Source organism: Euleptes europaea, chromosome 1 (genome assembly GCF_029931775.1).
Source record: "Euleptes europaea isolate rEulEur1 chromosome 1, rEulEur1.hap1, whole genome shotgun sequence".
Classification (NCBI taxonomy): Eukaryota; Metazoa; Chordata; class Lepidosauria; order Squamata; family Sphaerodactylidae; genus Euleptes; species Euleptes europaea.
The window spans coordinates 154,507,591-154,521,558 of NC_079312.1; the positions used below are offsets into that span (position 1 = coordinate 154,507,591).

The 13,968-nt window shown below is 49.4% G+C and overlaps 1 protein-coding gene across 2 annotated transcripts in view; it reads left to right on the top strand.

Annotated features, from left to right (window-relative positions):
- The window catches only part of HLF (HLF transcription factor, PAR bZIP family member), a 116,383-nt gene that overhangs the window by 20,227 nt on the left and 82,188 nt on the right, over nucleotides 1-13,968 (top strand). The gene's annotated exons all lie outside the window — the stretch shown is intronic.

The window sequence follows — 13,968 nt, forward strand, 5'->3', positions numbered from 1 at the left end:
AGAGGGACCTGGCAACCCTAGTTGGTGATGATATGACCAGGGTAACATTAATTCTTTTTACTAAATCCTAGTGCAGTTTCTCCTTGTTTTGGGTGAGCAGACGAAGGGGTTAATTGTATTGTCATTTATTTTAAATATGTATATCTCACCCTTTAACTAGAAAATTGGTTCCTGGGGCAGCTAACAAATATCAACACAATTAAAATCATTTACAAAAAGTAAAAACAGCAGATGGTGGTGGAGGGAGAGATTAATAGCCACAAGAGGAAAATCAGCAAGCCAAGCAATGAAAACCAGCAGCAGTCAGCAGAATTAAAATCCAGATTTACATTGGGAAAATCCAGATTAGAAGTAGCAGATAAAGCCAGGTGCCAGGGAGGGGGAGGATAAAAAGAGAGGTGTGAGAGATCCCCTCTCTCTGAGTTTGCTTCTCCAAATCAAATGTTCAGACGGTGGTAAAGAAACAAAGGATTTATTGAAGACATCAGGAGATGAGACAGGCACAGGTAGAAAGTTGCAAGTGAGGGGCTATTCGGGTTTACAGAATATATTGACTCCAGGGCACTGGGGCACTGGGGTTCACACTTATTGTTATGGGAAGTTACAAGCTTGGCATAATACAAAACATCAGACGAGTCCCAGGAAGTCTGGTGAAGCTATCACACTTCCAAGGCCGCATCGGCCTGAGGGAGTACTGACAGGAAGAACAGCGGGGGGGAAGATACTAGGGGCAATCAGGCCTGGCGCCTGAGACCAGAAGGTGTGAACTGCTTTTACGAGTTCACTGATAACAAAGCAGGTGATGGGAAGCAGAGACACATAGACAGAGACCCTCACATTCTGCCCCCCTTAAGGCCCCCCTCCAGGGTCCTCGAGAGGGCGAGGCTTATCGGGATAAGCGAGGTGGAATTCTCGGATCAAGCGAGGGGCCGCCATGTGGGGTGCGGCCACCCACTCGTCGTGAGCGGACCCAAGGTTTTTCCAACGAACAAAGTAAAACAGTTTCCCTTTCTTCCATTTGGAATCTAAAACCTTGGAGATTTCCAAATGGGTATCCCCCCCTACCACGGTAGGAATCTCGTGTGCGGGAGGGGGGTGGAACTGGGGAGCTGGCACATAAGGTTTGAGGAGGCTTATATGAAAGACTGGATGGACCCCCTTGAGGGTCTTTGGGAGTTCCAGTTCCACGGTAACCTCGTTGATTACTCTGGTAATGGGGAAAGGTCCCACATAACGGTCGCTCAATTTTTTGCAGGGACGCAGAGAGCGGAGGTTTTTAGTGGACAGATAGACTTGCTCTCCCACCTTAAGTTCCCTTCCCGGAGACCGGTGTTTGTCTGCCTGTTCCTTGTACTTGCTTTTTGCCCTCTCAAGATTCTTGAGCAGCCATGGCCAGGTAGATTTGACTACCTGAATCCACTCCTGAAGATCAGGGGTGGACTGGAGATCTGGCGTGACGGGAGCGGAACCGAAAGGACCGAATTCCGTCCCGTATATTACTTGGAAGGGACTAAAGCCGGTAGAGGAATGAGGCGCATTGTTGTACGCATATTCGGCAAATGGCAGCAGGTCGACCCAGTCGTCCTGGTGGAAATTTACATAGCAACGCAAATAACATTCTACCACCGCGTTTACTCGTTCAGTTTGACCATCCGTCTGGGGGTGATAGGCGGAAGAAAGGCCCTGTTCCTCCACCCCCATTAGCTTTAGGAAGGCTCGCCAAAATTTGGCAACAAACTGGACCCCCCGGTCGGAGAGGACCTTCCTCGGGATCGAGTGTAGCCTGAGGACGTGTGTGACGAACAGTTTAGCCAAGCCCTGGGCTGAAGGAAGACCTGCACATGGAACGAAATGGACCTGTTTGGAAAAGAGGTCCGTGATTACCCAGAGAACCGTCTTTCCCCGACTTGGAGGTAGGTCGGTGATAAAATCCATGGCGATGACTTCCCAGGGACGGGAGGGGTTCTCAAGCGGTTTGAGAAGCCCTGGGGGTTTTCCCATCCGTCTTTTAGCTGTGGCGCAAGTGGGGCAGCTGCGCACATACAGCTCTACATCGGATCTCATACCGGGCCACCAAAACTGCCTCCGTACCAGGTGAAGAGTTTTTATGAAACCAAAATGACCCGCCAACCTGGCACCATGTACAAGTCCCAATACCTCTTTACGAAGGGAGGATGGGACATATAGTTTTCCCCCTTGCACCCACCAGGTGTTGGATCGTTCCAAGCCAGTGGGGAGGAGATGGTGCTCCTCCTCCTGTAAGGAGGCGTCCCGGAGCCGCTGTTGGAAGGCTTCCGGGATACCTTTGAGCGTAGGGGGGGTCTCTGGTTGTTGGGCTTGGGACCGGGTAGTGACGGCTAAGCTAGGAACCTCCCCTCGCTGCTCGGGAGTGAACAGGGAGTCGACTGGGCGATCGAAATCGTTGCGATACTGGGGAAGTCGTGACAAAGCGTCGGCTAGGGCATTCTCTTTGCCAGGGACATGCTTGAGGGTGAACCGGAATTTTGCGAAGAATTGGGCCCACCGAATTTGTTTGGCGTTGAGCTTTCTAGCTCCCTTGAGAGCCTCGAGATTCTTGTGATCGGTACACACTTCAAACGGCAGCTCGGCACCTTCTAAAAAGTGCCTCCATATGGTGAGGGCATGTTTGACCGCCGCCGCCTCCTTCTCCCAAATAGCCCAGTTGATTTCGGACTGGGAAAACTTCTTGGAGAAGTAGGCGCATGGTCTCAACCGCCCCCCTTCATCCCTCTGCAATAGGGCCCCGCCCATGGCCACATCCGAGGCATCCACTTGCACCACAAAAGGCTTGGTGCAATCCGGGTGAGCCAAAACGGGTTCGGATGAAAAAAGCAGCTTTAAACGTTCAAAAGCTTGCTGGCACTGGGGGGACCATTGCAAACGGGCTGAGGGAAGCGCGGCGCTAGCCCCCTTGTCCTTGGTACGCAACAGGGCAGTGAGGGGAAGCGCAACTTGGGCAAAGTTGGGAATGAAGTTGCGGTAAAAGTTAGCGAATCCCAAAAACTGCTGAAGCTGGCGGCGGGTAGTGGGGGGTTCCCAATCCCGCACCGCCTGGACCTTTGCGGGGTCCATTTCTAACCCTTGGTGGGAAATCACGTACCCAAGAAATGTAATGGAAGGTTGGTGGAACTCACATTTGGACACCTTAGCATACAGTTTGTGCTCCCTCAGCCGCTGGAGCACTTCTCGCACTAGGCGCACATGTTCTTCCATGGTTTCAGAGTAAATAAGGATGTCATCGAGAAATACCACCACCCCCCGAAACAGCAAATCATGTAAAACCTCATTAATTAATTGCATAAACACACTGGGAGCCCCCGAAAGTCCGAAAGGCATGACTAGGTACTCAAACATTCCAAAACAGCTGGAAAAGGCTGTTTTGGGTTCGTCTCCTTCTTTAATGCGAATGCGGTGGTATGCTTCCACTAAGTCCAGTTTGGTGAAGATTCGGCCCTCCTTTAATTGTGCTAGAAGGTCGGGAATAAGAGGGAGAGGGTAAGCGTTAGACTGGGTGACGGCGTTTAGCCTACGAAAGTCAATGCACAGTCTTAAATCTCCCGTCTTTTTCTTCACAAAGAAGGCTGGGGCCGAATAAGGAGCCTTGGAAGGGCGTATGAAACCCCTCGCCAAGTTGGCATCCAGATAGTCCCGTAACACCGCCTTTTCACTAGGGCTCATGGGGTAGACCTTCCCTTTAGACAGTTTGCCTTCCCCCACAATTTCGATGGCGCAGTCCGTCTCTCTGTGGGGGGGTAGTTCGTCACATTCCCTAACATCAAAGACGTCCGCAAACTGCGAGTATTCAGTGGGCAGTTGAGGAGGAACGGTGGCTGGGGGGGGGAACCCTACCACAGCGGCGGCTGGAGACCGGACAACCCGTTCCTTGTCATGTAACCTACAGGGGTTTTCGGGAAACGAGAGCACCCGTTCAACCCAGTCGATGGATGGGTTGTGTCCCCGTAGCCAGTTCATCCCTAACACCACAGGGGTTACTATAGGGGCGATGGTAAAATACAAGCGTTCCCAATGTTCCCCCACGGACATAATCACGGCTGCAGTTCTGTGGGTCACCGGGCCCCGTTTAAAATCACTCCCGTCCATTTGGGAAAAGCGGAGGGGTCCCGGAAGCCGCTTGCGCCGGACTCCCAGTTTCTTGGCAGTGTCCTCACTAATCATGGTGCGGGCACACCCCGAGTCAACCAAAGCGGGGAATTCTAAACTGGGACCCCCTTTTGGTAGGGAAAGGTGAACACGCACATATACATTGTCCTCTTGGGCGCTTACCATCGGTGGAGCTCCTTGCACAACAACGGGGGCGGTCTGCTGCGGAGCCCCCTCTACAGCAGACCGACGGCGTTTTTTGCCGGCTTTTCCCACTCCTCCTCCTCGCTGGAAGAGGGGGAAGGAGTGGTGGCGGTCGGGGACCCGTCCGAATCAAAAGTAGTACTTGTAATCCGGGACCCCGTTGGGCCAGTAGAAGTGGAGACCCCGTCCTGGGGGCGCGCATGGAGAGCGGAGGGTGCGCCGAAACGTCGGCCCGGTGGTCCGCTCCTGCGGCGGGGCTGGTCCTCGGCAGCCGCCTTCTGTGGTTCGGTCGGGGCTTGGGGTGGGGGGTTGGGACGGCCTGAACGAGAGGGGCATTGCGACGCAAAGTGTCCCTTACCTCCGCAGGTCAGGCAGACACCGGTCTCAAAACGCTTGCGGCGTTCAGCGGCCGAGGGACCCCCGCTGCCCCCCAGTCGGAAGTCTCGGCCCCGGTCGCTCCGGGGTCTCGGGTCTCGTCCAATGCGTTGTTTGGACAAGGTCAGAAGTTGTTTGCGATTCTCGATGTCGGCAGCGTGGCGAACCCAACCTTCCACATCCGGGGGGTTCCCTTGCATAAAGGCCCAATGTTGGAGGTCCGGGTTGAGGCCCTCCCTGAAACACTGTACCAAAGTGGCCTCACTCCAGTCCAGGATTCGGCTGGCCAGTGACTGGAACTCACTTGCATACTGCGCCACCGACTTGGTCCCTTGGCGCAGTTGCATCAGGGAGGCTTTAGCCCGCTCACCCAGGGTCGGGTCCTCAAAGCGGTTTCGGAGTGCTACCATAAACTCGTCCAGGGTTCGCAGCACCGGCGAGCGGAGTTCATACTGCAACACCATCCAGGCGGCCGCCTCCCCTTGCAGTAAGGAAGCCACGTACTGCACCCGGGACTCCTCGGAAGTGAAGGTTCGGCCTTGTTCTCGCATAAAAATGTCCACTTGGACCATGAAAAAGGTCAACTGGTCCCCTGAACCGTCATACGTGACTTTCAGGTCCCGACGGGACGGGAGGCTAGGAGGCGCGGGAGGGGCTGCCGGTGCCCCGTCCGGGAGATTGCCGGCGGGCGGTTGCACTTTCAGTGCGTCAAGGGCCGCTGCCATCTCACCCATCACACGCTGCATGGTCTCCATCTGCTCCTGCATAGCTTGGCGATCCTCCTGCCACTGCTTGCGTTCTTCCTCCATCAGGGCCTCCTTGCGTGCCGGGTCCCCTTCGAGTCCCGTGCTGGGGAAGGCTAATCGGCGATCCTTCGCCGCGGTTCGGGAGAGAGACCAACCCTTGGGGGAGTCCAGCCAATTGTTGAAAAGTCCTCGGGGACGTCCGTCCCGGCCTTGGTCGGGGAATGGATCCCTAGGTTTCTTTGGCTTGGCACCCTCCTCCTTGGGGTCCGGTTTCTCCGGCACCACCGGTTCCTTCGGTGCCACAGGGGTAGTAGGGGTGTTTTCCTCGTCGCCTTGCATTCTGTCCCAAAAGGTACAGCAGCAGTCCGAGAGGCAGAGACTTGCAACTTAATGTGAGAGATCCCCTCTCTCTGAGTTTGCTTCTCCAAATCAAATGTTCAGACGGTGGTAAAGAAACAAAGGATTTATTGAAGACATCAGGAGATGAGACAGGCACAGGTAGAAAGTTGCAAGTGAGGGGCTATTCGGGTTTACAGAATATATTGACTCCAGGGCACTGGGGCACTGGGGTTCACACTTATTGTTATGGGAAGTTACAAGCTTGGCATAATACAAAACATCAGACGAGTCCCAGGAAGTCTGGTGAAGCTATCACACTTCCAAGGCCGCATCGGCCTGAGGGAGTACTGACAGGAAGAACAGCGGGGGGGAAGATACTAGGGGCAATCAGGCCTGGCGCCTGAGACCAGAAGGTGTGAACTGCTTTTACGAGTTCACTGATAACAAAGCAGGTGATGGGAAGCAGAGACACATAGACAGAGACCCTCACAAGAGGTCTCTCCTGAAAGCTTGAGAGAATACTTCACCTGACACCAAGCAAATAGAAAATGTAGCGCTAGGTGAGGCTCTGAGGGCATTCCAGAGTCTGGATACCACAGTTTAAAAGGCCCTGCTCCTAGCTGCTTATCACTGAGAAAGGAGGGCGACAGAGCAGGGTGTCAGATTATGATTTCAATGCATAGGCAGGAATATATTGGGGGAGATGATCCTTTAAATATCTTGGACCTGAGCCTGCTTAACAGAGGAATGTAAACCCCTGCTTCTGAACTGTGCTTTTGTAAGATTATACTTACACCAGAGTTGAGTTCACCTGCCTGTCTCATTTTTCTACTTCCCTTCCTTTAGGGAGCTGTGGACAGTGGGCCTGGTTCTCCCCTCCATTTTCTATTTCCTTCTTTACATTATAGCCTGACATGCCCTGCTCAAAATGAATGTGTGCCCTAAAACATAGTCCAGAATCCTCTGCAATAGACCAGGTTCCATTAGAAGTTCCTTAGTAGATAGCAAATCAAATGTACTAATACGGTCAACTGACCAATCACATTCCAACACATAAAAATTTCCAGTCCCAATAGTTTTACACTGCAGAATCACAGACTGCCCGTACAAATAAAGGTGTAAGATCAACAAAAATAACCCCTGTTTAAAATTATCTCCTTAAAATTGATAAAATTGTAAAATATTTTAATGATCATTCTCTAATAAAGTTCTGCGTATTTTAATACCAACAGCGCAGAACTTGGCAGTTTGGAGGTTAAGCTGAGGATATTCTCCTAAGAGGAGCTTCTTTGCCAAATCTCAACTGACTCTTCAGGGAATTTACCAAGCCGGGGGAATTTCAATGGCTTCTCTGTGCAATCTGACAAAATAGTTGGTAGAATTGTCCAGTATTTCAGTGTCTTGGAATAAGACCTTGTGTCCTGTTTAGGTCAGTCCTTTTCAGCCTGCTGATTTCTCAGGTTGGCCAAGTCTGCAGTATCTTTCATGTTCTTTTATCCTTGTTTGTATGCTGCGTTGTGTGGTCCCGATGTAAACTTGTCCACAACAAGATTATTCCTCTTTTCTGTCGGGGGTGGTGGTTGGAGTTTTTGTGTAAACCACAACCCCCGACAGAAAAGAGGAATAATCAAAACATTAATGGACCGTGCAAGACGGATCTGTGAACCACAGTTTCTCAAGGAAGAAATTGATCATCTAAATTACGCACTGCTAGCAAACGGCTATTCCAGAAATGAAATCAGAAGGGCCATTAAACCAAACAAAAATCAGAAAACTCAGGAAAAACAGTCTCCCATAGGTATTCTTGCCATTTATTAAAGGAGTCACTGATAGGATGGAGAAACTTTTGAAAAAACATAACCTACAAACAGTGCTTAAACCCACCAAGAAAATACAACAGATGCTACGATCAGCAAAAGACAAAAGAGACACCCTCTCCTCTGCAGGAGTATATCGTATACCTTGCAGTTGTGGACAAGTTTACATCGGGACCACACAACGCAGCATACAAACAAGGATAAAAGAACATGAAAGATACTGCAGACTTGGCCAACCTGAGAAATCAGCAGTGGCTGAACATGGACTGATCCAAACAGGACACAAGGTCTTATTCCAAGACACTGAAAGACTGGACAATTCTACCAACTATTTTGTCAGATTGCACAGAGAAGCCATTGAAATTCCCCCGGCTTGGTAAATTCCCTGAAGAGTCAGTTGAGATTTGGCAAAGAAGCTCAAAGAAGAGTTCTGGTGTAAAAAAGCAAGTTCATATCCTACAGTTCGGGGATTCGCCTTGCGATATCTTATGCTCTTCTCCACAACTTTATTTATTCAAACAAGGGTTTCCTGCTTTGCTTATAATTAAGAACAAGACCAGAGATGGATTGGAAGCAAGTGATGATATTCGTGTAGCTCTGAGCAACAGTATTAGCCCCAGAATTGCCCAGCTTGTAAAAAGGATGCAAGCTCAAAAATCACATTGATTTTCAATTAAAAGTTCTCTGTTATAAAAAATATATTCAAATATTATTCTAAGTTTAATGTTTAACAGTTATGATTAAAGTTTATTTTCAAATTCTCTGAATTTCTATTTTGAACCATGGGGTCCCTGCACCGAACAAAAAAGTCCTCGTGGTCCCTGGTCAAAAAAAGGCTGGGAACCACTGATCTAGATTTATCAGGAAAAATGGTGATTTTCCAAGGTCTGTCTGGCGTTCAATGTCTTCCACCCTTTGCTTCAAGAAACTTGATGCTCGGTCTGTGAGGTTCCTTAGTAGATAAATTTTTCCCTGAAAAAGAACATTTGAAAAATGTTGCACTATGGAATTACTGTATTTTCTGTAAAGGGAAGAATTCTGAGATATCCTACGTGATGTTACTGAACATAGGACCTGCAGTGACTGCTTTAAAATTGTTAGCATTATGGTTTCCAGTAGCAAACATTTGGGGCTAAATGGCTGCCACCTAGAGAACAGGACTATTTCATAAGCCTCCGTAAATCATGGAAAAGTCTAACATGTGACACAAATAATTTGTCACATAAGAGCCACTGTATGTAAGCAGCTTTAAAGTATCACACAGCACGTTTACAGCAGCCCTCACAAAGACCAGAGCAATAATAACCATGTGGGGTGGGAGGTTGGTTAATGGAAGTAACTGTGTGGATATAATTCTTTGACTTTCTTTCTGGGGCGGTAAGGTGCTGGTAATGTGTTTGCCATACTTTTTACTTCTTTTCACACTGGGCGAAAACGCATGGTCACTTTATCCTCCTTTAATCCCTGTTTCAGCCAGGATTCAGCCAGGAGCGAACGCATGCGTTTCGCCTAATGTGCGTTCGATCCTGGCTAAAGCAGGGATTAAAGGAGGAAAAAGGGACCATGTGTTTTCGCCCACTGTCTCTTCAGATATCAGCAGCAACCTGTACAGGGGTACACAGGCTTTTGGGGGGCTGTCGCTGTGAAATGGCAGCATGGAGGGAGGAGGGATCCTGCACGTGTTGATGGCCATCACCAGAAGGTATGGGAGTGGGAGCCGGTGTTAGGCCTGATTCACCTGTTCAGGCATGGCCATACTGTGCCTGTTCAGAATCATCTAGAAACCCGTGTTGGTGCTGGGTGACTGCTTTAAGGCCCATCTGAAGCCACAACGTGGTCTCACCACTGCTGGGTGAATGAGGCCTGTCAGTACCACTCATGCCTTCTGGTGCCAGCCTCCTATAAGTACAAGTAGGGTTGCCAACCACCAGGTACTAGCTGGAGATCTTCTGCTATTACAAATGATCTCCAGCCGATAGAGATCAGCTCACCTGGAGGAAATGGCCGCTTTTACAATTGGATTCTATGGAATTGAAGTCCCTCCCCTCCCTAAACCCTGCCCTCCTTAGGTTCCGCCCCAAAAACCTCCCTCCGGTTGCGAAGTGGGACCTGGCAACCCTGAGTACAAGGGCCTTTTCAACCTTTTCCAGTCACCGTTTCATGGCAGTAGGTGCAAATTTTGCTGTATTGAGCTGCTAGACCATTGGTTCCCAACCAGGGGTCCGTGAGAACTAAATTAAGGTCCGCGAAACAAAGTTATAAACCCATAATAAATTAATATTTTCAATTAAAAGTTCTTTATAATAAAAAAATATATTCAAATGTTATTCTAAGTTTAATGTTTAACTAACAGTTATGATTAAAGTTTATTTTCAAATTCTCAGAATTTTTATTTTGAACCTTGGGGTCCCTGCACCGATCAAAAAAGTCCTAGTGGTCCCTGGTCAAAAAAAGGTTGGGAACCACTGTGCTAGACAGTGTATATTGAGTGTTTGTGCTGGATTATGCAGCTGGAAAATCTTGCATTTTTCTGTACCCTAAATGATCCAGTCCCAATACAGTGTGGTTAGCCAATCCCTTAATCCTGGCTCGTTTTATCTTTTCTGTCTGTCTCTATGGTACATCTTGTTCCAGAATAGTCATTTCAATGCATGCTCCCCCATCATGGCACCACCTTTCCCCAAAGTTCTAGCAACGCCTCGCTGTAAACAACCCTTCGGTTCTGTCATGAGCCCTCTTGCATACAGATTGGATAGCTTCAAGCAACTGCAAGATCTTTGATCCTCAGCCTCCCATCGTGGGTTTCAGTGAAGGAGGCAGCTAATTTATCCAGCAGGTCTTTCCCTGAGCCTTGTCTTTTTGCATTGGCTCTAATATTTTGTTTTTTTTAAAAAAAAGTCTTGAGTGGTGTGTAGCCTGAGTGACCATTTGCTTCAGGCACATGGCAGAGCCTTGTGCAGAGCACGGCTTTTGCCCCAATTGCAAAGCAATTTGTATCCCTGCCGTGACCAGCCTTATAGTGAAATCCCAGCAAAACAGAAAAGCTTAGGTGTCAGCGATGTTGCATTGGAGATACAATTTGTTCAGAAGACTTTCCTTCCATTTCTCCCTTTTTTTGCTGATTTGCAAGGCTGTAGTTTAGCTCTTCCAAAAATGTGGAATATATTTGAGCAGATTTTAAAAATAGAGACTCACTATGCAAGGGAAAAGAATTGCTGGATCTGATTGTGCAAGCTCTGATAAGCTGGAGGTGAGAGAGTACCGTGCCCTTTTCCAACTGAGAAGGCTGAGTTTGAATATTCCCTATAAAATTTGTAAATTATTTCACCTAGTAAAGTTGGATGAAAAAAATGTGGAGGATCCACTTCACCCCACACCTGACACAATCCACTGGGAATTTCTGCTGCATTATCCCTTTGAAATGAATAGGGAATTTGCAAGAGCACATTCATATGCAGCTCCCATACATTTCAGAGAGTCTTGCACAGGCAAACATCAGCAAATGAGCTTAACTCAACCAAATTGTGTGACTCGGGTGAATGCTGGCCACTTATTTTCTGATCCAGGCAGATTTTTTTTTATCCTCCAAGACAGATTCTAGTCACTTTCTGCTAGAGGGATGAGCAGTCTATGATTGTCTTTGTAAGTGGAATTATCAACTGTCCAGAGGGGGAAAGACCCAGTTTGGCCTGCTCTTATACTTCTCACAATAGCTTGAAACCTTTTGCAGCAAGGCAATGGACAAGATTGCCTAATAATGGCTACAGAATGGGCTGCTATTAAATGTACTGCTACAGCATAACTTTCATAGAAGGGGACTGTGTATCAGAGCCTGAGTGGTCGCAGGAGCATGGCTTCACGCACAGTGGTGGGTCAGGATCTACGCACCAGCAGAGAGCATGACTGTCAGGCTGCTATCTCGGTTTCAGTATTGTTTCTGTGTCGGTACTGTACTGTCTAGCCTCAAGGCCGACCACACATACCAAGGCCTGGGAATACTGCTCCTGGGAAAGTTGACTCTGTCTGTGTATGCTGATGTTGTATAATCTCCCGCCATTTACTGCCTTATATTATCGTTCGGCTAGTGAGACTCTCATAGCTGCCATAGTTCCCTGTATGCACTGTATTTGTCAGCCCTTGGCCCACAGAACCAGAAATCACCACAAAGTCATGTAGAGTCCAAACAGATGGTTTTTACTGATCAAATAGGCATACAGTGCAAACGGATAAAATGACAGCTCTGAGAGGCTCACTAGCTGGGAGATATTATAAGGCAGGCAAGGCGGGAGAATACACGCATGAATACAGTTTCCCAGGAGCTGAGTTCCCAGGCCTAGGCATGCGACCTTGGGGAGCAGACAACACAGCACAGAGACAGAGGCAATAACGAAACCGAGATAGCAGCCTGACATTCTGCTCCCCTCAAGGCCCCCTCCCAGCTCGCAAGGGGGCTGGCCTGTTCGGGTAAGCAATGTGAAAGGCGTCGACGAGGTCGGGGGCGGATACGTCCCGTGCGCGCACCCATTCGTCATAGGCAGGGGGGAAATGTTTCCAACGAACGAGATATTGCAGACTGCCATGGTGAATGCGGGAGTCAAGGATCTTGGAGACTTCGAAGTGTTCTTCCCCCCCCACCATGATGGGTTGCGCAGGCGGTGGGTCCGGATGCCACCGTGGAGAAGCAACATGGGGTTTGAGGAGGCTTATGTGGAAAACAGGATGCACACGCCTCAAGGATTTGGGGAGAGCCAGTTCCACTGTGACAGGGTTTATGACCCGAGTAATGGGGAAAGGGCCAATGAATTTGGCGCTGAGCTTATGGCACGGTTGGGTGGAACGGAGATTTTTGGTGGAAAGGTAAACCAAAGCACCCACTTGTAGATCACCCCCGGGGGAGCGATGTTTGTCAGCTTGCGCTTTGTATTTACGTTTGGCCCGGTCGAGGTTGCTAACGAGCCAGGGCCAAGTGGTACGGAGGGCGTGTGCCCAGGAGGCAATGTCGGGGTTCCCCTCCCCCTCTACATCATCTGTAGGAGCGATGGGATTGAAATCTTGTCCATACACAGCAAAAAACGGGCTAAAACCTGTGGATTGATGCATGGCATTATTGTAGGCATATTCTGCTAAAGGTAACAGTTCCACCCAGTTATCCTGGTGGTAGTTAACATAACAACGCAAATAACATTCAAGTACAGCATTGACACGTTCAGTTTGACCATCGGTTTGAGGATGGTATGCACTAGACAATCCCTGTTCCACCCCCACCAACTTGAGGAAAGCTTTCCAAAACTTAGAAACGAAACCACTTCCGCGGTCACAAATTATTTTACGTGGAAACGAATGTAAACGAAAGATATGCGTCACGAAGAGGCGGGCTAGTTTCTGAGCAGAGGGGATCCCTGCGCATGGAATCAAATGTATTTGCTTAGAAAACAAATCAGTAACAACCCACAACACAGTTTTACCCCCACTGAGAGGGAGATCAGTCATGAAGTCCATAGCAATCACTTCCCAAGGTCTGCTGGGCGTTTCAAGAGGTTGTAGCAGTCCCGGGGGTTTGCCCTGCGATCGTTTCGCAGCGGCACAAATGGGACAGCTGCGGATGAAGGAGTCAATGTCGGAACGCATGCCCCCCCACCAGAACTGTCTGCGCAATAAGTGAAGGGTCTTCAGGAACCCAAAGTGCCCAGCTGTTTTGGCTCCATGAGCTAAATGTAAAACGTCTTTTCGGAGAGTTTTGGGTACATACAATTTTGAGTCTTTGTACCAGGACCCCCCTTGTTCCAAAACACCAGGAGGTAGGGTATGAGCGGAACGTTCTAAAAGGCACTGGTCCCGAAGGACAGTTAAAAAGGATTCGGAGATGGGGATTTTGGAGGGAGCCCCCCCGTCGGTCATGGAGATCTGAGAAATAGTTATAGGGCTAGTGCTTACGTGCGGCGGCGCGCAGACTGCAGGCGGCTGAGCGGTCGGAGGGGTAGGAGGGGCGGGAACTCCGGTCTGTTGCGGTGGTGGCTGGGCAGCCGGTTGGGCTGGCGGAGCTTGCGAGTTAGGGAAGGTGTGCTGATGCTGGGATCGGGTTTGCACAGCCAGCATAGGTAGGGCCCCACGTTGCATAGGGGTGAACAGAGAGTTGGTGGGTCTCTCGAGTTTTACCGGATATTGTGGTAAACGGGAGAGGGCATCCGCGAGAACGTTCTGCTTCCCAGGGACGTGCTTCAGGGTGAAACGGAACTGAGCAAAGAACTCCGCCCACCGTTGTTGTTTCGCCGATAGCTTATGGGACCCCGTGAGGGCAGCTAGATTTTTGTGATCGGTCCAAACTTCAAAGGGTACTGTAGACCCTTCTAAGAATTGCCGCCATA